Genomic DNA, 27,083 nt, shown 5'->3' with positions numbered 1-27,083 from the left:
AATAGGCCTGAAATCAGAGAAGGACGACGGGTTGGACTTTTTGGGAATGGGAGTAATGTTAGCGTCTTTCCAGGAATTAGGGAAACATCGAGAAGAAACTGAACAATTAAAAATGCTGGTAATAATGGGAAGAAGGAGGTCAAGCAGAGGAAGTATCATATTCCGGCCCACACAGTCTACACCAATAGCATTAGAAGTAATAGACAGTATGCACTTCTCAACGTCATTCTCGGAGAACTGAGAAACAGAAAAAGGAGGAAAATCAGGAGTCGGCAGGGAAGACAAATGGTTGAGAGTTTCAGACTTAATTGGACCGTCAAAGCTAGCGGAAGAAGAGAAATGTTGGTTTAGGTTATCTAAATTAAGGTGGTCACTAGGTAGAGGACCATTACCAGATTTACCGACACCATAACCCTTAAGACATTTCCAGATTTTGGCAGGTTGACCATCAACCACCGACTTATGTATATGGCGCCGCTGGGCGTCACGACAAACAGTACTACATTGATTCCTCAACTGAAGATATCTTGATTTATTTCTGTCAGAAGCGTTAAGTTTAAATTTGGATTTTGCCCGATTCTTTTTCTCGATTAACGCCCTTATCTCGTCGGTCAGCCAGGGAGCAGGAAGATGCTTTAATTTGATTGGACGAATCGGAGCATGGGCATCGTATAGCTGGATCAGTAAGGAGTTGAAGAGTGCAACTTTCTCATCTATGGTGCAGGCATCAGTAATCACACTCCAGTCAATTATGTTGTTAGATATTAATTTTAAATGTTAAGACGTATCAAAATATCTAAATAATTAGATGGAAAATCAATGAAATACCTGCGTGAAAGCCCTTCATGCTTATGTTAGCGTTTTATCTGCTAGTATTGAGCAACTTTTTCGGGCCAGTTATGACTTCAGGCAATAAAACCTTGCGTTGGAGCAACAATAAGGAACATTATTTATTCCATTTCTTAGATTCGTTGTTTTTACGAAAACAAAAATATCTTACCTAAATGGCTTATGCTGCTTGCAATTTTATCACTTATCTACGTGGATAAAGCATCCGTCACGTTTTGGCAGTGTGAGAGTGAGAGATGTCTTATCCACGTTGATAAGTGATAAAATTGCAAATATGATAGTCCCGCAGGAGTATGTATAAGGAATAATAGAACATTCAACTTTTATCATGTCACCAGTCAACGTATTGCTAAAACTAAATTATAAATTAGGTAAGTAACAAATTAATGTGAAGTGGTTTTCAATGTCCACATTGGAGATGTTATCTTACGTTATCATATTTCAGAAATTCGAATATGCTTTCAAGTCTTCCACGTTACGTTCGGAAGTCTATAATGTAGGGCGGTTAAACTTAAGTGCTTTCAGCCCGCTCCGATTTAAGCGCCTGGCAGAGAATGGTACTCCAAGCTGACCAAACATTTTGACAGAATGCCATGACGTGGAAGTGATTCTGCCCCAGTATTTAGTAAATACAGCAGTCGCTGAATGAAAGAACGCTCACGCCAGGGCGAAAAGACAAGCTGCCTATCGTTAACACTCATTTGCGTAACATACATAGTTATCTCGTTTTCGATATTAGTGCGCTAGACGCAATAGCGTTTCGATCGCTACGAAGCTGCTGTAAAGATAGATCTTGTCTACGTACCGTGCAACCTAATATGTATGCGAATGAAACGAGTGGGCACTTCAGTTGAATGACAGAGTGAGGTTTAAACAGACAGCTTTTAATGTGACAAAACATACAATTTTGTGTATTAATAACTTCAAAATATAGATAAGATATGTAGGTATAGCGTTGATGATATAGCGCTGTAAGAGCGGCAAATGGGTTACGTCGTTGTCAATTTCTTTGATAAATTGAGTTGTTGTCTTTGCCGCAATAGTTGTCGCCGCAGTTCAGACTAGTGAACAGATTTTTATACAAATTTGGACTTTGGAGGTAAACAAGTATACGGCCCACGCAATGAGAAAATATCACCAAGGATGCCTGCAACTTCAGAGAGAAATATTTCCATGCACATATATTTTTAAATCAAAATAGTATCTAATAGATAATTTAATATTCGATTCGGTCCGTATTACGGTTTAGTTTTTATTTGTGGAACTAATGTCCAATTATTTTGTACGTTAATGTTGGAGAGCACAGCAAAATGAGTATATTAGGTAAGTACTGTCAACCAATTAGAATCCTAGGCCACCCTAGAACCCTGTCGTATTGACACCGTGCTTTATTTGCTATAGAAGTCAGTTTGACTTTTACTGTGAAAGGGTTCTACATTGGCCTAGGATTCAGATTGTTTGACTGTACTTACCACTCGTACCTATATTCACTTACTAATGAGTTTCAGTTACTAACTAGTTTCCATATTTTAACAGCACCAAATGTCAGAAATGAATAATTCAATTAAAAGAATCTCTGTGTATTGTATTTAATTTATAGTATAAGTACCTAATAAAAATACAAATATGTAGTAGGTATGTTTGTGTTTTTATTCATGTTAGTTTGCATAAAATCGGAGTATAGTGTTACCGTATTCCTAAATAAACTTTTATACTTCGGATTTTTGTGATAAATTGTATTAAACGAGACGAGCTCCATATTCGATTAGCGTTTCCAACATATTATAGGGTGTTACCAAAATATATACGAGCCATACGTCAACGTCACCTCGCTAAGGCGACGCGAGAAATATGCCGAAGTATTGATATGAAAAATGAGCTACATTTATCATAGCACGTATTATATAAATTGGTAGGTATATAATAGTGATATCGGATAGACGCTATTGTTATTTGACGTAAGGGATTATTCTGTGAGATATTACATCGTGAACAAATTGTGAAGTTCCGTTTGATATTTTCTGCATTTACTTCTTTGATGTCCACTATTATTGTGGTATTTAGCAAGTTTTTGAAGTGTTTTGTTTATTTTTTGTTTTTTCCTTGGTGTTGAATGCTGCTCATTGGAACTAACTTAAAATAAGCTATAGGCTTTCCTAAATTTCTCACCATATTAAAAATGCGCATAAGCTTTATAAAAACTTCCTTTCCCAAATCAACTGCACTTTACTAGTTATAAGCTCTTTTTCTTGTGTGTTATATTATTTTCTGGTACAAAGTATTATACTACTACTACTACTACTAGTTTCAACACTTTTCTTACTAATCTCAAGTATGAATTGGTCCAATATACACATAACAACATTGCCTACAAGGATAATTTTCAATATAAAACGAATTATTTACAATTGTAACATTGCCTCTGAAAACAGATGCCAAGCCATCATTGCGAACGTGACTAAAGATGTTATCGCGAGTTTTACAAAGGTATTTTCTTTCATAATTCAAAATTATATAAAACACCAGCTAGCTTAGGACATCAAGTTAAAATTTGTATGAAATTATTTTGCACTTCGAAAATTTCATTTATCCATATCCCGGACGCCGAGTGATATGTCTCGTCAAGTCGTCAACAAAGTTTTGTAAATACAAAGCATTTACAAATTTGTAAATACAAATAAGCAATTAAGGTATATTAATCAGGCCAGTTCTATTTTACACCAATATAATCTGATGAAGTCGCCGTGGCTGTTTAATTTATTCATGGATAGTTGTTTGCAAGATCTGAAAGATTATGTTTGTGGGTTGAGAATGGAAGGGTTACTGGTCAAATGTCTCCTATATGCCGATGACCTAGTATTACTTGCGTCGTCGGCCGAGGAGTTACAACTGATGGTAACAAGAGTGCATGCATCCTTCGAGAGGAAAGGAATGAGAATGAATGTCAGTAAGACGAAAGTAATGGTATTTGAAAGAGATGAGATTATGACAGATTGCGAAATTGAGATCGATAATGAAAGTTTGGAACAAGTGAAAGAGTTTGTGTATTTGGGAACGTTGTTTACAAGGGACGGTAAACATGGAAAAGATATTGAAAGGAGAGTGAATGCTGGGAATAGAGTGAATGGAGCACTAAACGCTTTTATGGGCAGCCAGAAAGTATCGCAAAAAGCACGTCTGGCAGTGCATAGAGGAGTTTTGGTGCCTACACTTATGTATGGTAGTGAAAGTTGGGTGTTGTTATTCAGATATTAAAGCTGTGACGCCCGTTGGTGATTGGCGCGAGCGAGTCGCACAATACTAAAATTAATATTTCTGATTGGTGTACATTTGAATTGGCCTGTTTATCTGTCAAACGCAAATGTTCCTTTAAAGTGGTGAACTGCAAACGCGTATTCTCATTAAGTAACATAATAATGTGACTATTGAACTATACGCATAAGCCACAAGATTAAACCCAACCTCTGATAAGGGACATAAGCTGAGAGAAAGGACCTCCGATGCTCGTGCGGGCTCATACCTGGTGCAAAGGTTGTACATTGCCATCCAACGTGGCAATGTGGCAAGTTTGATGGGCACCTTTGCACCCGGTACACCTCGCGGAGGTCTTTTTGATTAGTTTATATATTTTAATCAACCGATCTAGGCTGTAGACTGCCTACTCAGAATACCTACCTCTTACTTAATTTATCTCCGATACATTGTACCTAATACAATCGAATTAATAATTGAGCCATCAGAAGGGATCTGAAAGGGTCTTTTGTCAAAAGATGGGTTTCTATTGTAAACATATATCGCATATATCGAAGGCTTCTTGAAGCCTAAATCCATACTAATATTATAAATGGGAAAGTGTGTGTGTCTGTTTGTTTGTCCGTCTTTCACGGCAAAACGGAGCGACGAATTGACGTGATTTTTTAAGTGGAGATAGTTGTAGGGATGGAGAGTGACATAGGCTACTTTGTCTCTTTCTGACGCGAGCGAAACTGCGGGCAAAAGCTAGTTTAAGTATAAAATGAACATTTTAGAATGTCTGTCGGTAGTCGGTGAAAAAGGAAACAAACCCTTATAAGATCACGTTATTGTATGTTTGTCTGCTACTTATAGTTTGAATATACTCCTTATTAAAACGAACTTCGAACTACGTCAAAGGGAAAATTTGTCAGCGAATTCATCAGGATTATTTTTAAATTTTATCGCATTTCATCTCAATGAGAACCCAAATATTTTACAGCTCTCCCGAACCAGCGTGCAGCGGAGCGCAAGGTCCTCCGAATAACTAAAGTACGGATCCGTTAGCGAACCAACGTTATTATACAGGCTGTGTACACAATATTGTACTCGTCGAGTCATCGGCGTGTACAAATTTTAATGAGTCCACGACTACATTCAGTGCTATCTCTTTTTCGTTCACAATTACGAGTTTTTCGCGGAAACCGCGATGCGAAAATAATTCATTCTGTACGCGGCTTTGGCTTTGATGTTTTTCGCTAAAAAAACTTTTTTTGTTTACCCATTTTGTATGCATGTGCCTGTTCGAATTTTTATTAAAAAAGTCATATTGCTAAAATCGAGTTAATAATTGAAATACCTGGATTGGGTAACTAATATTTACTTTGTATTGGTCAACTATTTACTGGATTGGGTAACTATTTAATTTTTATTTACCTAACGAATTGTGAAATAGATAAATTAAATGTATCAGAGGTCATTTTAACATTAAACAATACTTACTTTTCCTTAAATTATTTAAGTTTATTAGCTCCTTGAAAATAAATGTATCCACATGAAAAAAAAGTAAGTGGGTCATTTTTTAATTTTTTTTTTTGGATTTGATTTTTTTATGTGGTTTCCACTCAAAATTGCGAGCTCTTTCGATTTTAATAGGAGAAAAAAAGTGTCCCAAGGTTTTTCCCCATTCCGTTACACTTTTTTCATACAGTTTGTATGGCGGTAACGGAATGGAAGGTTTGCAAAATGTATGGAAATCTTTGGACATTTTTTTCCTCCTGTCAGATCGAAATACCTCGCGATTCTGAGTTTGAATCGCGTAAAAAGACCAGAGTAGGAAATCATAGGTATTATTCTGCTGAGAGATCTCTCCGATGTCCTATTATTAAAATGTTGGACAAGATTCTTTTATGAGTGTGGCTGGCTGGATCAGTTGTCATCGAATTGCGTCAACCTGTCAGTGCTATAACAATGCAGTAGGTGCTAAAACATGTTATAAACCATGGGTCAAGCGCAAATTTAATCAGTCATCGCGTACAGGGCGATAAATCGTGACGTAATGGGTGACGAATAATTAATGAACTTTGGTGATTGTCAGCTACTGTTGCCATTGGCGGATTGAGGAATGGCCAGCAATCATGAAGTACAGTTAGACAACAAAATTATAAATTGATTCACTTTTCAGTAGGTATTTGGTAAATAGGCATGTCACAGTATTTAAGCAACTGAATATACCTATGTTTGATTATACACTGTGTTTTTTTGTTTTCCGTTAAATTCAACATGTCGTTAAGTTTGGTATCAGGAACCACCCATGTATATCACTTTTATGTATTCGCAAAAAAATGTTTTCATCGTTTTCATACATAACAAATTAATTATTGATTAGTGTGTGAGACCTTCAAGAATAATATTCAAGTTAGTGTCAAGCGATTGACGCCACATGTCAAAACAAAACCTCATATCATTGGGGAGAGGTAAAGGCTGTCACACACATGTTCAGTAATTATTCTTATTTTTTTAATAACTCGATAACCGTAACGCCGTTTTCACATTATCCGATCCGATATCGGATGTCGGAAGGATTTCAATAGAAAAAATCCAAGATGGCGCCTGTAATGTATGGGATATCGGTCCGACATCCGATATCGGATCGGATAATGTGAAAACGCACTAAGAGTTACGACGCTAGTTTCTTAGAGAAATTATTTAATTGTATTTGGTCTATAGAACCATCCCTGAAAGTTAACGGAATTGAATAAAACAGGGTGTATTATACTATCTTATAAGTATTTCCATGACCCGTTTATAAATTCAAAGCATTATTAACGAGAGGTATTGATTGTGATACTAATTCTTGTCTTTTCACGTTTTAAACGGGCTTTATTGGAAGTTGACTAACTCTCTTATTGAGTTAAGAAACTTTCTACTGAACTTCCATTTAATTAGAACTAAGTATCGAAAAAGACCCCTCCAATCAGTTCAGTATTTCTTAAGATTACCTTTAGGTACGAATCTTGAAACTTTTCCCATTTGTTTCATTGCCATAGCGCTTTTAAAACCAGTCAGTTTAAAAATAAAAAAAACATGCAAATCATTTTTATGTCTTGTACATTTTTTTTGGTATGTACCTAGTAAATATTTGCAACAGTATAGTATACCTTTCCTTTGCCAGTCGCTTTTCGGTGAAGGAAAACATCGTGAGGAAACCGGACCTTAATTCCAATAAGGCCTAGTTACCCTTTGGGTTAGAAGGTCAGATGGCAGTCGCGTCACAGCGGACTCCAGGCTCCCATAAGCCGTGGCAAATGCCGGGATAACGCAAGGACGATGATAGTATGTTACCTTCCCTATTAAAAGAAAGGAGATTGAACGCGCTTACCATTACATCATTATATGTAGGTTAGGTACCTACATCTAATGATGTAATGGTTTATTGAATATTTAATGAGATTTTACTCTCTGTTCAAGTACCAAAAAGTTCATCTCGTAACTAGTCTATAAAAGTGGAAAGTTGTAAAAAAAAAACTAAAATGTGTTCCTTCCAAGAATTTCCCTCTATCTACATCTACACCTTGTTACCTAATGGATGGCAAAATTAAGATTTTGATCAGCTACTGGAAATTTTTTAAGTAATTAGGTAATTTTAACAACATTAGATTAGATTAGATTTTTAAAATTAAATGGCCTCAGTCCCATTGGTGGGACTATTTTGCCAGTGTCAAGGTGGTATAAGCTTATTGTATTCGATTTTGGTACGGTAAGTACGACGTTGTTCGGTAGTTGGCACTTGTAAATTGATAGCTAGATTTTACAAGGGCACGTGGAATATCGGCCGTCGATGACAAAAAAGGGGGCTAAACGCGTTTCGAGATTAATTCTTCATCAGCTTCTCTATAACATTAGTTTACTGCATAATAAGCTATCGATATTACACTTTAAACAACGTTAATGAGCAAAAGAAGAAGAAATTATTCACGACACGATACCACTAAGATGGCACCCGAAACCGGAACCAAGTCCAATTTGATGTCATTTTAACAACATATCAATATTTGTCATTGTTAAGTTATTATTAGTCCATTATGGATTTTGTTAAGTACCTACAATAAGTCACCCCGCTGTTCTTTATGTAGCCATTTCGTGACCTTTTATTTGGTTTGGGGTGAGTGTATGAGAATAAACCGAAATCAACTTGCGAAATTATACATATTTCTGAAAGCTATATTTGGTTATGAAAAGTACTTTGTTAAAGTACTTTGCATTATTGTTTGCCTTTAGCACAATATAATAAAGAGTACTATCGTACAGTATGGCAACTACCGCTCTCCGCTGAAAGTGCCGCCCACCCCCTCTCGGTTACCTCAAAGTTACCGCATGTCAAAAACGCGAACAGTCAACCTGTCATATCTCACTCACACAAGCATGGTACGCGTTCACCTACACGAGCTTAGAATGTGTGCTAGGAACGCGCCTCTTTCATATATTTGATCGCCAGTGACCGAGATGTGCCTTTAGATATTATCAATAAAATAAATAAATTAAAATTTATATTATAGGATATTCATACACAGATTGACTCACAAAAATAAATGCCTTCACATAAACACTTGAGTAGTTGCAGGTAAGAATCACGCTGAAATAAGAGTATGACATTAAAATACATTATTTTAAGCGGTTTACTCACGTGTTATAATTACCTGTCGTCCTGTATGGAAGCATAGACTAAACTAAATAAACTAAATAAAGGAAGACATGTAACTCAGTACATCGCTACACGGCCTACTTAACGCGAGTTATCGTCGCTGGTACCTCTTAGTTTTCGAGTTATTTACAGATGGCGCTATTTTCAATGTTTAAAAGTGCCGTCTAGTGAGATAATAATTAATTACATTGCCGAGTAACCATATCTGAATATGATTCAATATTTTGAGCCGGGCGGCTCCTTGTTTTTTGGCTTAGGGGTTAGTGTATTTGACTTGCACGTCTATGATCCCGAGTTCGAGACCCAGGTCCGGATTTTTTTTAATATGTTTGAAAAACAGTTATATTGTTGTTTTTTACTTTTTTAGGGTTCCGTACCTCAAAAGGAAAAAACGGAACCCTTATAGGATCACTTTGTTGTCCGTCTGTCCGTCCGTCCGTCTGTCAAGACCCTTTTTCTCAGGAACGCGTGGAGGTATGAAGCTGAAATTTATATCAATTACTCAGGTCTACTGTCCCTTGAAGCTGTGAAAAAATCAAACTTCTAAGCCAACGCAATCAAAAGATAACGCCGTTTATGCCGCAAATTTTCGACACTTGCAAGGGAATCAAAACCTACAGGGTGCTTCCCGTAAACTCAGAATCTTGAAATTTGGTACGAAGCAACGTCTTATAGCATAAATAAAGGAAAAATTACGAAAACCATAAATTTTTAGTTACATCACATAATATATTTTTTTTTAATAATTTTAACCTTACTACCCATTTCCTCATAAACGCGTAGAGGTATTAAATTGAAATTCATACCAAATACTCAGGTCTATAATACCTTTAAGCTGTAACAAAATCAAACTTCTATGTCAACGCAATCAAAAGAAACAGCAATTTAAGCTGCATATTTTGAAACTCGCAAGTACTCGCAAGGGAATCAAAACCTAAAGGGTACTTCCAGTCGACCTAGAATCTTGAAATTTGGCATGAAGCAACGTTTTATAGCACACATAAAGGAAAAATTCCGAAAACCTTAAATTTTTAGTTACATTACAAAATATATATTATGACTCGATTGTCGTAATGAACGAACTTTGTAAACCTTGCAGGTTTGTACGGAACCCTCGGTGCGCGAGTCCGACTCGCACTTGGCCGGTTTTTTATATATATAATTGAATATTAGAAAAATAAGTATGATTTGAAGTTGAATCATAGAAAATTAAGTATTGTTCGCGCCTACTTGTTGTCTGTTTATAAAAACCATAGGTATAGGTCCTATACCTACTCGACTCTCTAATCACTTGCCGCCGAAGTCAAGAGGACGGAATAAAATAATAGGTCATATGAATTATTTAAATCATGAGTTGTATAGTAGGAACATTAAATTGTAGGTATGTAACCTCAACAAATGTACTAGTAAACCCTCAGTACCAAAAAGTACGGAAGAACCGGGATTTACCGATTCTTTTCCAGTACCGGAAATCTCAGTCACGGTTCTGGGACTGGTACCGGTTCTGCATTCCCTAGTAGTGAGGTGTTTTATGAAAATGAAAAAAATTCTATCTTTTTATTGTATCGTCCGATTTTGACAAAACGTATCTCAAATGAAAGGTATTGCTTTATGTAATTGAAAAAAAAATTGAAAAAAAAATGTATAAAAAAAGTAAATTTACGTCTCGCACTGAATAATTTCAAAGAATGACAGACAAAATGTACAATGTCGATATATGAGTTTTTTTATATCAAAGACAGATAAATTCATAGTTGAAAACTAAAGACCGCATCGAAATCGGATTAGCATTTTTTAAGATACAAGTTGCCAAAGTTGGGAAAATTTGCTTTATATAGGATAAGTATCATAATTTCATCTCTTAGGACGACGAGCGTAGCGAAGTCTGTTAAGAAAACCGAAAAACAAAATTTGTACGTCGTCCGATTTTGACAAAACATATTTCAATTGAAAGGTATTGCTTTATGTAACTCAAAAAAAAAATATTAAAAAAAATTGGAAAAAATGTAAGATTAAAAAAAACTTAAATTTTCGTATCACAAAAAACGGTAGACACGATGTATAATATCGATAATATCTGGGCGACCGAGCTTCGCTCGGTTCTATTTTAATATATAACATCTTTAGATAAAAAAAACTCTTATAAATACAAAAACAAAAAAAAAGACAAAAAACAAAAACTTAATTTCTGGCCGGGATTCGAAACCCTGACACCAACGATCTATCTGCGTACATTAGACCGACCTCGTACGACTGAGCTAAGCGGAATCGATGCGCGCGCGGCGAAATTAACGACCATATTTTACGTATACTAACGCGAAAGAAAAACTCATGAAAACTCGAAAATTCGCGTTTTCCGGGATCTAAGGCTACGCTAGATCGATTTTTCACCCCCGAAAACCCCCACATAACAAATTTCAGTGAAATCGTTAGAGCGGTTTCCGAGATCGTCGGTATATATAAATAAATAAATAAATATACAAGAATTGCTCGTTTAAAAGTATAAGATATGTTTTTTTTTTAATTAAAGAAAAATAGATTCATGATTATAATCAGCACTAAAAATCGAATCGAAATCGGATCAGTAGTTTTTAAGATACGAGTTGTCAAAGTTGGCTTAGTTTGTTTATATGGTCGCTTATAAATTCCTTAGCTAGAAAGTCAGAAACATTATATTTTTCTTACAGTTATAAGTATGCATTTGTAATAGACATCATACACACATATACAGTTACATAAAACAATACCTTTCAATTGAAATATGTTTTGTCAAAATCGGACGACGTACAAAAAAATAAGATTTTTTTTCGCTACGCTCGTCGTCCTAACCTAAGGCATGAAATTATGATATCCTCGGAATTTTTTATTTAATTTTGAGTTGTACTTTTCGGTGTAAGAAAAATATACTATTTCTGACTTTCTGATGGCAAAGGAATTTCAAAGTGGCCATATAAAGCAAATTTTCCCAACTTTGGCAACTTGTATCTTAAAAAACGCTAATCCGATTTCGATGCGGTCTTTAGTTTTCAACTATGAATTTATCTGTCTTTGATATAAAAAAAACTCATATATCGACATTGTACATTTTGTCTGTCATTCTTTGAAGCTATTCAGTGTGAGCTGTGTGAGACGTAAATTTACTTTTTTAGTTTTTTCTTACTTTTTTTATAATATTTTTTTTTAATTACATAAAGCAATACCTTTCATTTGAGATACGTTTTGTCAAAATCGGACGATACAATAAAAAGATAGAATTTTTTTCATTTTCATAAAACACCTCGCTACGCTCGGTTTCCTAAGGGATGAAATTTCAATATTTTCGGAAAAAATCGTTTACTATGATGTCTATTATCACCATGCAAAGCGGCTTGCTTCCATCCAAAAGTGCAGCTTTTGGCCAGAAATTCTCCATAACAAGTATGACTATAAAAAAGCTCGTGTTATTATTTTGAAGTTTATTAATAAACGTTACGAAAATTTATGTTTAAGTAAATAAATAATTTTATTTTTAGCAAAGTGCCTTTCTTTTTCTGTATACCTCATGTTCATTTAAGCAAAGATTTCTTTATTATAAATATTATAATAAAAATTTGTTACTTTTCTTAATTATAAATATTATAATAAAAAAAAATATCAGAGTAAAACCAGGGGCGGCTCACTCCGCGATTCTATCGCCGCGCTACAAGTACATCCTGGCGGCCGCGAGTTCGCGGCCTACTCAGGGGTGGCGCGCGTTCTCACGGAATGCACGTTCGCACTTTCTATTGTTACTTTACGTCGCGAGGTTTTTTTAAGCGATGTCCGCGTGTGGAATGGCTAATAATACTTGGTTAAATAGACATATTGAATAAAATAAATACCATAAGACATTCTTACTTAGATCTACTACTGATTAAGTTCCACGGAAAAGTTCAATAAGGCTTGTGAATCTTGTGATGTTGGAACTTGAACAAAAATATATAAATACAGTATATAAACCTAGAAAGTACCCAAGACTTGAATATAATAGTCATAACATTTTATGTGAGTATTAATTAGTTTGGATCCATTGGTAACCCTATCACCGGACGCCGCGCACGTGCGGCTCGTTTCTTTGTAAGAATTTTGTAGGTATTTAAAAAGGCGGCATTTCGTGAACATCAAAGCAGTGGGCCTTCTGTACTTGTACTATTATATATTCTGTGGTAAAACAAGAAAAAATACAAAAAGATATGTCATTCTTGGAATTGGAACCGGGGACCTCACGTTTGCGAATCAGACGGAGTAGCCGCTACACTAACTATCCTCTTACCGATGCTGACGAAAAAATGTAACGCTTACACATGTCATTTCCTAGGGGAGGTCCTTTACTCTGATGCGAACTGTACGAAAAATCCCGATTGGTAAAAAAATACTTAATTGTTTTTGTAAATTTCGGTGTTATATAATGATAATGTTGTATGATCAAGTTCCAAATTTTTAAATATTACGACTTGGGTCATTTAAATGAAATTATTTCGTGAATTGAACAATACCATTTGTCGCGAGAGTATAGTAATGCCATCTATTGTTTTACGAGTCAAACATATAAAGCGATGTACTGAGTTACATGTCTTCCTTTATTTAGTTTAGTCTATGATGGAAGTGAGTGCTGGGCCACCAAGACGAATGATGAGAGAAGACTGCATGTGAATGAAATGAGAATGTTGCGATGGATGTGTGGTGTGACAAGACTGGATAGGATTCGGAATGAGTATATAAGAGGAAGCCTGAAAGTAGCGCCAGTGACAGAGAAATTGAGAGGAAGTAGATTAGCATGGTATGGGCATGTAATGCGGAGGGATGAAAGTAATGTTATAAAACGAGTGGTAAATATGAAAGTGGATGGATACAATGGTAGTGGAAGGCCTAAGAAAAGATGGATGGAATGTATGAACAACGATATGAGAGTGAAAGGTATTAGTATGGAAATGACGGCTGATAGAGAGAAATGGAGGAAGATGATCTGCTGCGCCGACCCCAAATAATGGGAAAAGGGCAAGGGAATGATGATGATGACTCACGTGTTATAAAATCAAATCATATTAAGTTATATCAAGCAAGTTACTCACATATTACTCGCAATAGTTTAACTTAATACATGAAGCGCTGGTAGCCGTGCGGTAAGTGCGTGCGACTTTCGTTCCGGAGGTCGCGGGTTCGAACCCCGGCTCGCACCATTGAGTTTTTCGGAACTTATGTGCGAAAAGTCATTTGATATTTGCCAGTCGCTTTTCGGCGAAGAAAATCACAAGGTCTAAACCCTCGGGTTGGAAGGTCAGATGGCAGTCGCTTTCGTAAAACTAGTGCCTACGCCAAATCCTGGGGTTAGTTGTCAAAGCGGACCCTAGGCTCCCATGAGCCGTGGCAAATGCCGTGATAACGCAAGGAGGATGATGAGTTTAACTTAATAATATTTTAATGCGTGAGTAAAAAGTAAAATAATGTGATATGTCTCATGGAAACGGTTCCATGGAAAGGTATTTTTCTTACTTATTTTCTTCCTTTTATTATAAATTCAGTGAATATTTTTAAATGAAAATATTACTTCTCAGTATTGCACTTAGCGCTTACAAGTATGGCAGATCAGGCCCCGTAGCCGAATGGCATTTCTGAAACGCGAAACGCCACCGAAACGCCACTGAAAGGTAGTCTGGCTCTGTCACGCCAATACGCAAGAGCGATAGAGATAGATAGCTACGAAAGAGATATTATAGTGAGCGTTTCGTGAGCGTTTGTGCATTCGGCTACGCATAGTTTTGGATGGTTCTGGCAATCCGGATTTCCAGCAAAGTTACAATATTTTTGACGTTGGAGGCGTTTTAATAGACATATGATGTTCGTTCCATTTGATGTTCGTGTACTATAAACGTACATAATATATATTATTAATTTCTGAAGCTAGGCAACTAGGGAGAGAACCCCCTCACTCCCCCTTCTCGTTAACAAATATACTATGATATGTGCTGACTAGAAACCGAGCCTACAGCACCAGATAAATACAATTGTCAAAATTTTAAAACACAAATGAAATTCTAAGAATAAAGCTTTATACACCCTGTTTTTATTGAATTCCGTTAACTTTAAGGGAATATTCTTCACATCAAATACAATTGATTTTTTATTTATTTATTTATTTACAGGTAACATATGTATGTTTGTTTGTTTACATTTTTAAAGTTCCTCGCCAAACTGTTCATGCAGTTTGTTGGCGAGACAGCGCTCTTTTTTTACAAAGCTATGTACCGTTCTTAATTTGCTATTAATTCTAAATAATTCTTACCCTAAATTTAACATTAACTAGTAATTTAGTAAATACATACCTACGTGAATACTTATGTGTTTAAACTACTCTAAGAAACTAGCGTCTTAACTCTTGCGGTTATCGAGTTATTAAAAAAATAATAGTACATTACGATAGTGGCGATCAATTAAAACACGACCGAAGGGAGTGTTTTAAATCGACACGAGTTACGACTTTCGTTTTCGCACGTGTATCGTACGACATTTTCAGTACCGATGACCCTCCGAAGTTTCGACCTGGCATATAATGAACCACTTCTCGCACTAGTGCGTAAAAAAACACCATCTGTACTGTAAAGATAATTACTGAACACGTGTGTGATAGCCTTTACCAATTCCTAATGTTATTTGTTTTGACATGTGCCGTCAATCACTTGTCACTAACTTAAATGTTGTTCTGAAGGGTATCACACTAAAAAATTCATTTTCAGTACAGATGGTGTTTTTTTAAGCACTAGTGCGAGAAGTGGTTCATTATATGCCAGGTCGAAACTTCGGAGGCTCATCTGTACTGAAAAACGTCGTACGATACACGTGCGAAAAGGAAATTCATAACTCGTGTCGATTTAAAACACTCCCTTCGGTCGTGTTTTAATTTATCGCCACTCGTTTCGAACTTCCTTTTTACGCACTTGTATCGTAATGTACTATTATTATGTATGAAAATGATGAAAAAATTTTTTTGCGAATTTAACTAAAAGTGACTGGGGTGGTTCCTGATAATCAACCTAACAACGTGTCGAATTTAACGGAAAACAAAAAAAACACTGTGTATATCTTTAATATTCGGATCCGCTTAATCACAAAAGGGTTACAATATGTCTGTCGCCAAACTTTTTCACGAAAATTTAGATTAATTGCATGAAGCGATCCGTCGCCATGACAGCGTTTCAATTTCCCGGGTTCAAAGTTTAAATTACGCCTGAAATTAATTCAGGATTAAGTTTGCATTTTCAATTTATATCGAGTCTCGTGATCAGTGTAAGTTTGCTTTTGTAAGAGTTAACGGGATTAAACGTAAACATTGGCTAGTAATTACAGGTCAAGTCAATCCTCCTTGATTCATGGAGGATCCTACTATACAAAGGAAACCCTCCTTTACAACCACGACCTACTATTCCCTAGACATACTGACATGTTAAGCGCAAAAAATTGTATGTATGTATAATATGATGCTCGCAAGGAAATCTAGGTAAGCGGGGAAATCTCGACTGGGGGACAAATGTAACTGGTCCATTTTTCCATGTTTTACAATGTGTGCATTACTAAATAGAGTGCCCACCGGTTACATATGGTAGGCGTGTTCAGTAGATACATGTAGAACTCAACATCATAGTGTAATAATGGAAAAAATGAATCGGTTACAATTACCCCCCAGTCGAGATTTGTCCCGCTGTACTTTACTTAGTTAATTTTAGTAGAATTAGTAGTTGTCTAAACAACATTATTTGTACCTCATTAATTTTCTGGTCTGCCGGCCAACCCGAAGTAGCAATCGTTGACGCATCGTAGCTTTCTGTCGCGACAATACAGAAGAGCGATAGAGAGAGCTAATAGCCACGATATACTACGGAGTGTAAGTGACTGTGACGTTGACTATTAGGTATCCTGGGGGGTTACCATGAAGTTCTAAAGCCATTCAGTTTAGGTCGAGAGAAAGGGACACAGTTATACCAGTTATATAACTCCGTCCTTCTTTCTCAACCTAAACTGGACGGCTTTAGTACTTCATGGTAACCCCCTGTAGGCCTAGCACATGATCAGCTGCAGAGAAATGACACCTCTTCTTCTAACTGTATTAATGACATAAGGACGGGTAAATTTGTATAGCAGGGGTCTCCTTTTCTCTGCAGCTGATTGTACTATAAAATCATTCAACTATATTCCAAAATTTCCCACATGGTCTATTGTAGATGACATTTCATTCGAATACTCTTTGTTAATGAGACATTCACATTACACTATTTTGAGGCGAAATATTTTTTTTCTACTCGTCGACTGTAATCTGTTAATTAGGACACCACAGACTAAACTATAAGTGCTAACTTTTCAGTGTTGGATACTCTATGGCATGTTTTTTTATCTGTCGCGTTATCGGCCAATCAGAGACGGTTATTACAAACAATTGGTTGCTAGGTAATTCGATATTGGTACAACGGTGAACGACGCTATTAACATTAATTTGTACGTACAATACGTACAATGTTATCTTTTAAAGTTAAATACAAAAATTATATCTTAAGTTTGCAGAAATCTGTTCAATAGATCACTTGCCAGTGCCAATGCCATTATTGCCTTATATAATTTTCGCTCCAAGCAACCAGTAGGTAAACTCTAATTAGTCTCTGACATAGGGTTCATGAAAAATAAATTAATGCTCAGTGTTAATGTAATAGTAGGTCATAATATATCTAGTTTTAATGTTTATAATGTTTTCTCGTAAGTTTCATTTTTGTTATAATTATGTTCAGTACACGCGTGCGATCGCTTGGACAGGTCTCCACGGAAGACCAGGTAGGTAACCAGGTAGGTTACCTGGTAGGTAACTTGACAAAATGCTGAGGGGAGACCTTTTCAGTGACGTTAATATCAATACCTATTAGTGTGCATCATAGACATAAGGAATTTTGTTAACGTCCTAAATAAAATTATTTTCTTTCTTTCTTTCTTCTAATTTTAACTTTCATGAATGATGATATTTCCGTCCATTGATGATGAAGATGATGACTCGTAGAAAAAGTATTGTATACAATAGTGATATAATTAAGTTTTTCACTCTCGTACCGTACTATTAGGCCACTCAGCAAAGCTTCGTGGCCTAAACATGGTACTCGACTGAAAAGCTTTGTATTACTCGTATATCACGATTGTATAAAATACTATTACATGTTTTCAGGCATGTATATAGGTAATAACAATATTAAGATTAATAGGTACTCGATGGTTCCAGGTATTTTGGCGTAATATTGTTTTATACGCTGCTCTTGATGGCAACTGTGCCAGGAAATTGAAAAATATGAATAAAGAAATAACCGTGAATCCTATTAAGATCAGATATCAGAAGGGATGTGAATATGCAAAATATTTTGCTGTTACTACAGGCTCAAAATATTGCGCAGACTTTATGCATAAAATTTCTGTTACTATATATTGAAATACATATAAAAGGAATATAGTTTAAAGGCAGATGTTTTTCAGATTGTACCGTGTACATATACCAGTATTTTTTTATATTCACGTCACGCATATACTTATGCAAAAGTTACCATATTGTTGTTTAAGTATAAGGACGAACAAATTTCGTTTTTATGGTAAGACACAATATGAACTTTTACTTGAGATTACAAATTATGAGTTCACTGACCTTATGAAAAGAAAACAAAATGGCCGTGTTAGGGCCCATTTAGACGGTACGAGAACTCGCATACGAGTTTTATTACATTGCGGTATTTGATGGCTGTGCAAAATTGTATGTGACCTCAAAAGCCCGCAATGTAACTAAAATCGCATGCGAGTTCGCACGTCGTCTAAATCAGGCCTAACTCAGAGAACAGTCGATCTATGTATTAACACTGACTACAAGGAAATAACAAAAAAGTTTATACCCAGGATATAATTATATGACACTACCTATAGTAAATAATAAAAAATAAAACACTATCATCATTCCGATTAGTTTAAGTTTCCTGCAGTCAGAATTGCCTCTATATATCCATACTAATATTATAAATGGGAAAGTGTGTGTGTCTGTTTGTTTGTCCGTCTTTCACGGCAAAACGGAGCTACGGATTAACGTGATTTTTATGTGGAGACAGTTGAAGGGATGGAGAGTGACATAGTCTACTTTTTGTCTCTTTCTAACGCGAGCGACGCCGCGGGCAAAAGCTAGTCCTATTTATAATGACACAAGTAAATCCCACCTCTTTGTAGGCAGGACTGCTTACCGACTAAGACAACCCAGTGCTTAAATTTAAATATAGGTATTTTTCAAACTTACCTATATTTAATGCTGAAATTGTTGCGAAGATTAAGAGTGCTTTCCCCACCATTTTAGTAGCTTAACCTGTAACAAAATTAATTAATTAAAGTATACACAAAAAAATGCACAATACAACAGAAATCTCTCTATAAATAACCAATATGGAGTATTGCAAGCTTTGCTTTTACGATTTAAAACAATACCTACGGTTCAATGTACATTTGATTTAAAAATGGCCGCCTGCAAATATCAAATAAAAGCCAGGTTCTACATGTAAGGCATTAGAGTTGCCAGTGCCAGAGTAAGTTGTAAAATTCGTACTGGGATAGACGGATGTGTATCATTTTTATTTTGTAGAACTTTATATTTGTCTTTGCATGTTCGTGTTATTAATTATGGAATTAGAGTAGACCGAGGCAAATCCGATTACAGGGCGAAGGGGTCAAACTGAAAATTTGTTTATATTTAAAATGATATTATATGACACTTATTATAACAAAACAGCCAAACCGGATGGGCGCAACCACCCGCCAGACCGACATAAAGTTTTGCTATGAACATAAGTAGAATCGCGATTATGGATAATTAGCCAAAAATAAAAAACCTAGAAAGTTAAATTTTGCATATCACTTTACGTTTATAATGAGGTTGGAAATAATAGACCCCCTAAGCGCCTCCCCAAAAATATCGTCCCGGATTTGGCTTTCGCCAATCAAAAATCGCTCGTTAGTAAGAACATGCATACGCATGCGTTCAGCGACGGCGACGCGTAAGCGCCTTCATGCTAACGAGCAATTTTTGTCCGGCTAGAACCTATCGAAGGTTTGGGGAAACCCTAAAGGGGTTAAAAAAGGGACGGTAGTTTGTATGGGGATCACATTTTATTTTGAGTTAGGAAATTGAAATTTGGTGAAAGGTTTTTTGAACAAATATCAATTTACGAATATGTGCCAAACTGAGGTTCAAAAGTTATGCCTGCCAGCCTGTGTCGAGAGATAGCAGTCTATGCACTATAACCACACCTCGGACACTGGCGATCAAATGTATGAAAGAGGCGCGTTCCTAGCGCACACTCTAAGCTCGTGTAGGTGAACGCGTACCATGCTTGTATGAGTGAGATATGACGGGTCGACTGTTCGCGTTTTTGACAGGCAGTAACTGTGAGGTAACCGAGAGGGGGTGGGCGGCACTTTCAGCGGGGAGCGGGAGTGACCATACTGTACGATAGTACTCTTTATTATACTGTGCTAAACTAGACATTTTACTTTGACAGTAATTCCCTGTACTCCACCCTCTTTGATTGTAGCTACGTTTGCAACCCAGAATAAAATTAGTGAAACCTTTTTCCTCGTTCCGTTAGCTGGAAGTTTTAAGTGGGCGCATCGATTCCATCGGGTCCGTTACGGCCCGGTAGTTGAGATTAATTTTATTACGTCTCGCTTCAAATGACTCCCGTTTTGTGGATATCGGGTTTATGAAAACAAATGTTCGGTATGTTTGAAAAATATTGCCCGGTTTTGCGTTGTTATATCATTGAAGTTAAACGTAAATACCGTAAAATAGGCTTCGAAATGCAGGGATTTTTTTCAGAAGACGAACATCAATATGTAGTTTTTTACCTAGTAACAGTTTATGTAATTGGGGTAGAACAATAAATTAATTTAATGGTTTATGTTTAATGTTTACGGAAATAAACGAAACGATACGTCGGATAGAAGGTAAAGTAATGACGCTCCATAAGTAACAATAAATATGTGAACAAAAGAAAATTTAAAGTCTTAAAAATATAGACTTCATGATCATTCGCCTGCAGTTTCCCAGTCTTTTGGGGTCGGCGCAGCATGTATTCTTTTTCCATATCTCTCTATCGTCTCGCCCGTTATCTCATTATTTACTTGCTTTCGTTTCATATTATCTCTCACACCATCTACCCACTATTTCTCCAGTTTTCCTCTCCCGTTACATCCTTCCACATTCATTATCATACTTTCCTTGTAACATGAGAACATGACTTTCATCCCACATCACATCACATTCCCATGCCCAAAAATATAAACTACAATATAGATATATTATTTTTTACTGGCATATGGCATATGCATGCATTTGTATTAATTTTCATTACTTTATTCATTCATTTCATATTCCATACTTATTTCATTTTCATTATTTTTACTTATGTACCTGTGTTCAAACTTTTGAATAAACGACTAAACGTCTTTATTATTATGCTCCTTTATTTATTTTCATTCTTAAGTTAGGCTGTTTATAATATGAATATAAAAGTAAAATACAAAAACACATACAAAACAATATAAAAAACATATAAACATATTATAAAAAACCTAACCTAGGGTGCCGCCAGCAGCGGGGCAGGGCCCAAGCTGCCGGTGGTTAGGGCTGCAGAGAGAGGAACCGTCGGACTATCCGCGCCGTGTCCAAGATCACCGCCTTCTGCATCTGACCCTTGATCCAACCACCTAGCGAGAGTCTCTTAAGATGTTGGTCGAGACTCTTCGCTATGAGACCGTTCGCTGAAACGACTATCGGAACAATGATCGTTGAATCAACATTCCACATGGCGGTTATCTCGTGAGCCAAGTTTAGGTACTTACTGGACTTGTCCTTCTCGGCTTTCACGAGATTCTCATCATGGGGGATGGTGATGTCAACGAGCACGGCCCGGCGTTGCGGTCGATCTATTATCACAATGTCAGGCTTATTGGCTACAATAGTCCTGTCAGTGATAATAGATCGATCCCAAGAACTGGCGCAGGCAAATACTTGTAGTACGGTACTTCGCGGTCCACAAGGCCGTATTGAAGAGCAAGTTGCTGGTGAATAATCCTGGCTATTATTATTATTACTACTGTAATACGCAGCGATTCAGAATTGATTTAAGAAAATTCAGTGAATATATTTTTAAAATAACATGTAACATGACGAATATTATACCGTTAACAATTTTTTTTAGTATTTATAAAAACGAATATTCTGCGAATAACTAAAAAATATAGAGGCATCTGTAATTAATGCGGACGAAACCTTTCCCATTGGACGTTTCCTAGAATCTCAGTTTAATTACGGAATCGAAAATACATTTTTTTTAAATTTAGCCTTTAAAATACGGTTCAGCGCTAATGAACATGTACCTACAAAACTCTTCAGTATAAATATACTAAATACAAGCTAGTGCATAACATGTGCATGTTTTAATTTTGTGTTATATAATTTCAACAATATTATTTGTTAATTAACTTATGAACATGTAATGTGAATATAATGAATTGTTATTTTTTTTTGTAATTTATGATTGTAAACTTATGATTAATACCAATGTATGATTAATACCAATAAAAATCTATCTATCTATCTATCTAACACACTTTCTTAAAAAGCGTGCACTCAACTCGCTCTTAAGTCCAAATCCAAAATGTATTAACCTAAACAACATAGCAAGACGCGAGGGTTAAAAAGTTTGAGGGAATCTTAAGCTCTAAGCTGCACTTAAGACGTCTTACGTTCCGTTTTGAGACAAGACGGGACATCTCACGGCAACTTGGTTTTAACAGTTGGAAAAATTCCAGGAATACGGCTTGTAAGTTTGCTGGTGAAAATGTTAACCCATTTATTTATGCATGTCGCTTTTAATCAACGAATTATGCCGCGCATCTTCAGCGCATTTTATAAAATCGGTATACTTACGTAAATGACTTGGTTATAATGAGAGTTTTGAATAATTCACGGTTATTTTCATTAGACCGGGATATAGACGGGGTTTTCCGTAATCATGATGCATGCAATTGCGTCGAAATATGTAATCGCGGTCTATATAAGTCTTATGACTTTATTGAAATTATAAATTAGTAAGTCTATCTAAAGTATAAGCAATATACTCTTAGATACACTTACTAATTTATAATTTCAATATATTTGGAGCAATTTCATAGCCTTTTATCAAATAGATTTTAGAAATAGACATAACAAAAAACAAAGTGAAAAAAGAGAACAATATTAAAATTAATAAACAACTATTTGGTCACTGCAATGTCACAGTTTCGTTTTCTTTCAGCCCCTTATTTGCCAAGAGTGGCACTGAAACTTGAGAAGTTTCATGTGCTCTGCTTACCCCTTCATGGGATACAGGTGTGATAGTATGTATCTATGTATGTAATTATTTGGGCAATGACGTAACTGCGTGGGTACGTTACGTAGGGTTTTCTTTGTTATTTGAACCATACCTAATATTAGCAATATAAAACGCACTTAACATACCCCCACATTTTCATTTACGGCGGCACTTGCTTCAGTAATAAAACTACACTGTATAACACAATTTATTGGCCTTTTGAGTTCACCCAGTTTATATCCCTTCCCGCTGTTTCAGGGTACAACGAGACATGCCCTAATAATTTATGTTACAAGATCAATAAAACCACCCAACTTTGATCCCCGCCGTCCTCTTGTAAACTTCTCTGATATTACCTTAGTATGGTTTTGTAAAAAGATGAGGAAGTTCAAGTAAGACTAGCCGTTTGAAGTTCTTTGATTTTTGTTGTCTCATACATTTTTATGTCCATTGTTTGTTTTATCTTCTGTTTGTTAGAGGCGTTTCGTTATCGTGCTAGTTGGGTTTGCTATTGCTTCAGCTTTTACGAGCAACGGAATGAGTCTCTTGATAAGAATTAAGGGTATATTGAACTTGTTTGGGTCTCCGTTTGGTGACAATGTTTTCGTTATCCGGACATTCAGAGAATAGTTCGAAATAATCGCACGCAGTGGGATTGAGACTCTTTACCCCAAATGATGGTACCTAAAAACTTCTTTAAATGCATCTACATATTTATCAGTAGTCGTCTTGAAAAGCTTAATGAGTAGCTACCAGAGTACCTGTACCTAATTATGTTTTAGATTCGAATGATATAAATATATTCGATTTCAAACATCCCTAAAATAACATAGCGTTTCAATTCCTCCCACGGCGTCATTTGAAATCCAAAGGGATCTGAGAGGAAATTTATACATCCATATCTTTCGCATCAGTGTTGAATGAGATGTATCGCATGTAAAATCCCTAGAGCCTTAGGTACTTCGTACTGTTGAAGTGTATAACAATCGTAAAAACTCAAGGTAGGTACTACTTTCTATTTTTAATAGGTATGCTACTAAATTAAGACCCCTTAAACGAACATGATACAAATAGCAAAACGTTAACTACAAATCCTGTTTATTTTTTTACATGGACTGTTTGTTCACTGGCAGGTGCTGTTCAATAGCAAAAAAAAAACGATAATAAAGAGCCATGAAGCTGGATAAGTCTAATATTTCAATAATTTCAGTCTGATCTAACATAAATGACAACATAACTAATTTATTTTATTTAATATAAATTATACTCGTAACTAGAGTACAGATGATGATTGATGATTTCTATACCTTGTCACATTAACGTCTTGTTTGAAATGTCATACGAAGTTGTCAAACGATAAAAGCGACAAGGTACAGAAATCATTCACTTATTTATTCCTAAATAAAATGACGTATAATTAGGTACCTATTTAGTAATCTTACAAAAAATTCAAAGATTAGCATGATCTAGAAATTGTAAAAAAAACACCAACTTATCGCGTCGCTGCGTCCTTTTCTCACTTTCTGTAAGTGAAGTGATGACTGATGATATACCACGCTACCATGGTTGCTCGTCAGGCCGTCCTTTTCGCACTATTTATAAGTGCGATAGGGACACACCGATGTGATAAAGTTTATCGAACTAGACTAGTGTGCTACACCCGCTGGACTGTGTGTCTGACATACATGAACAATGAACACATGAACACGTATAAACAATTACACCGGCAACAACTGTATCCTCTTGTTAATTGAGCAGTATTGAGATGTATTTATTAATGAAAGTACATAATTATGTTTCCAATTCCAACTATCATATACCTATTTCTCCATTCCTTTTTTTATGTAATATTTGTTTATTCCCATATACTATGTGTGTGTTTGCGAAAAGAGATAGAGAGAGATTTGAAAGCTTCGAGTTCTGCACGGGAAGCATGGTCGCGCGATAGACGATAAAATATAAGGCCGTCCCTATCGCACTATTTGTAAGTGCGATAGGGACGGCCTGCTATTTTATCGTCTATCGCGCGTCCATGCTTCCCGTGCTGGTGCTGGCGGAGAATGGAAGGGATTAGTTGGACAGAAAAAATATCAAATGTTAGAGTTCTAGATAGGATTAAAGAAAAAAGAAATATATTAAAGACAATAGAAAACAGAAGAGGCGTACTAGTTGGACATCTGCTACGACACGACCTGTTTCCCAAAAACATCGTAGAAGGAAAAGTAGAAGGAAAGAGGGGAAGAGGAAGACCGAGGAGAAACTATTTCACCCAAATTAAAGAAAAGGTTCAGGTCATGTCGAACCAGAAGGTGAAGGAGTTGGCAGAGGACCGGACGAGTTGGAGATTGCTCCACCGACAAGAGCACAGCTCTTAAGTTAGAAGAAGAGATGTGTGTATTTCTTTAATTATTTGTCTTTCTGGTACCTTGTTGTATATGTTGCTGCATTTGTCACCCTCATCTCTTTTTATCCTCTCATTCGCTCAAAAGTTAACTGGAAGAAATCCCTCAAAGGGATAAGTTCGCCTTTGTATTGTTCTTTACTGTAATTACTGTTTTTTTGTTATTAATTGTACAATAAAGAGTTTACTACTACTACTACATTAAATATATAAATATTAATAGCAGGCAGGGTCACTAGCGACTAAGCTAGACCGGTCTACATTATAATTATAGACCGTCAACCAATTTTTGTCACTAAAAAAAGGCGGCAAATTTGAAAAATCGCGAGCTAGCAACACTACTTTTGAAAATCGGTGGATATTCGCGTGTCATTTCTATCTTATCTGTGGAAACCTCCACCCTACGAAAAAGAGAAATAACTAGCATATATCCGTCCCTTTTTAATACATTATCTAATTCGTAAGGAAGTAAAGGATGAGTATACGCGTTTCATATGCTTTTTTTATTAGGGAGGCCCATGCTGCAGGCCCAACGAGGCCCTTGAAAAAAAATATCTGTGGCTGTTCGACGTACATTGCTGGTTTTTGTTCGTTTTATAGGGATACCATACTTTAGTTCGATGTACATTGCTACTGCCAAAATTTGGTTGACAGGCTATATCTCTAAAAATTTAACTAACTAGGATCAAAATTTCCTAGAAAAAAATTGTACGGTGGGCGGCACGAGGATAAATACAATTTATTATAAACAACTTCTGATCGCATTCCCCTCGATATTTTGCCGCAGCAGGGATAAGACATAAAACTACGTCTTATAAAGCATAAAAATAAGATGGGGTTTCATACAGCGGGGTTAGTAGCGCGGGTGATTTTATGGACGCACTCACGTCTCGGAGCGTTATGAATTTACGCTATATTTAGAGTGTGTATCGAATACTTCGCTCTCATACTTAGTGGTTACTTAGTAATGTTTGCGACTGAAAGGGACTAAATAGTGCCTTTGATGTAACCTTAATGAAAATGATGCCCGTGTATTACATATGTAACTAAAGTAATGGCTTTTATTTCCTAATAAAACTTCTGTAATATAATAGATATATAAAAAACCGGCCAAGAGCGTGTCGGGCCACGCTCAGTGTAGGGTTCCGTAGTTTTCCGTATTTTTCTCAAAAACTACTAAACCTATCAAGTTCAAAACAATTTTCCTAGAAAGTCTTTATAAAGTTCTACTTTTGTGATTTTTTTCATATTTTTTAAACATATGGTTCAAAAGTTAGAGGGGGGACGCACTTTTTTTTCCTTTAGGAGCGATTATTTCCGAAAATATTAATATTATCAAAAAACGATGTAAGTAAACCCTTATTCATTTTTAAATACCTATTCAACAATGTATCACACATTAGGGTTGGAATGAAAAAAAATATTATAACCTAATAAAACATTTTTTTCCATTTTTTATTTTTGCACT

At 36.0% G+C, this 27,083-nt stretch overlaps 1 protein-coding gene across 1 annotated transcript in view; it reads right to left on the bottom strand.

The window, feature by feature from the left end:
• Nucleotides 1–27,083, bottom strand: part of LOC125238675 (Down syndrome cell adhesion molecule-like protein Dscam2) — a 213,030-nt gene that overhangs the window by 160,581 nt on the left and 25,366 nt on the right. The gene's annotated exons all lie outside the window — the stretch shown is intronic.

This window comes from Leguminivora glycinivorella, chromosome 2 (assembly GCF_023078275.1).
Source record: "Leguminivora glycinivorella isolate SPB_JAAS2020 chromosome 2, LegGlyc_1.1, whole genome shotgun sequence".
Taxonomy (NCBI): Eukaryota; Metazoa; Arthropoda; class Insecta; order Lepidoptera; family Tortricidae; genus Leguminivora; species Leguminivora glycinivorella.
The sequence above is the reverse complement of the archived record's forward strand: the minus strand, read 5'-3'. Positions and strand labels throughout refer to the sequence as shown.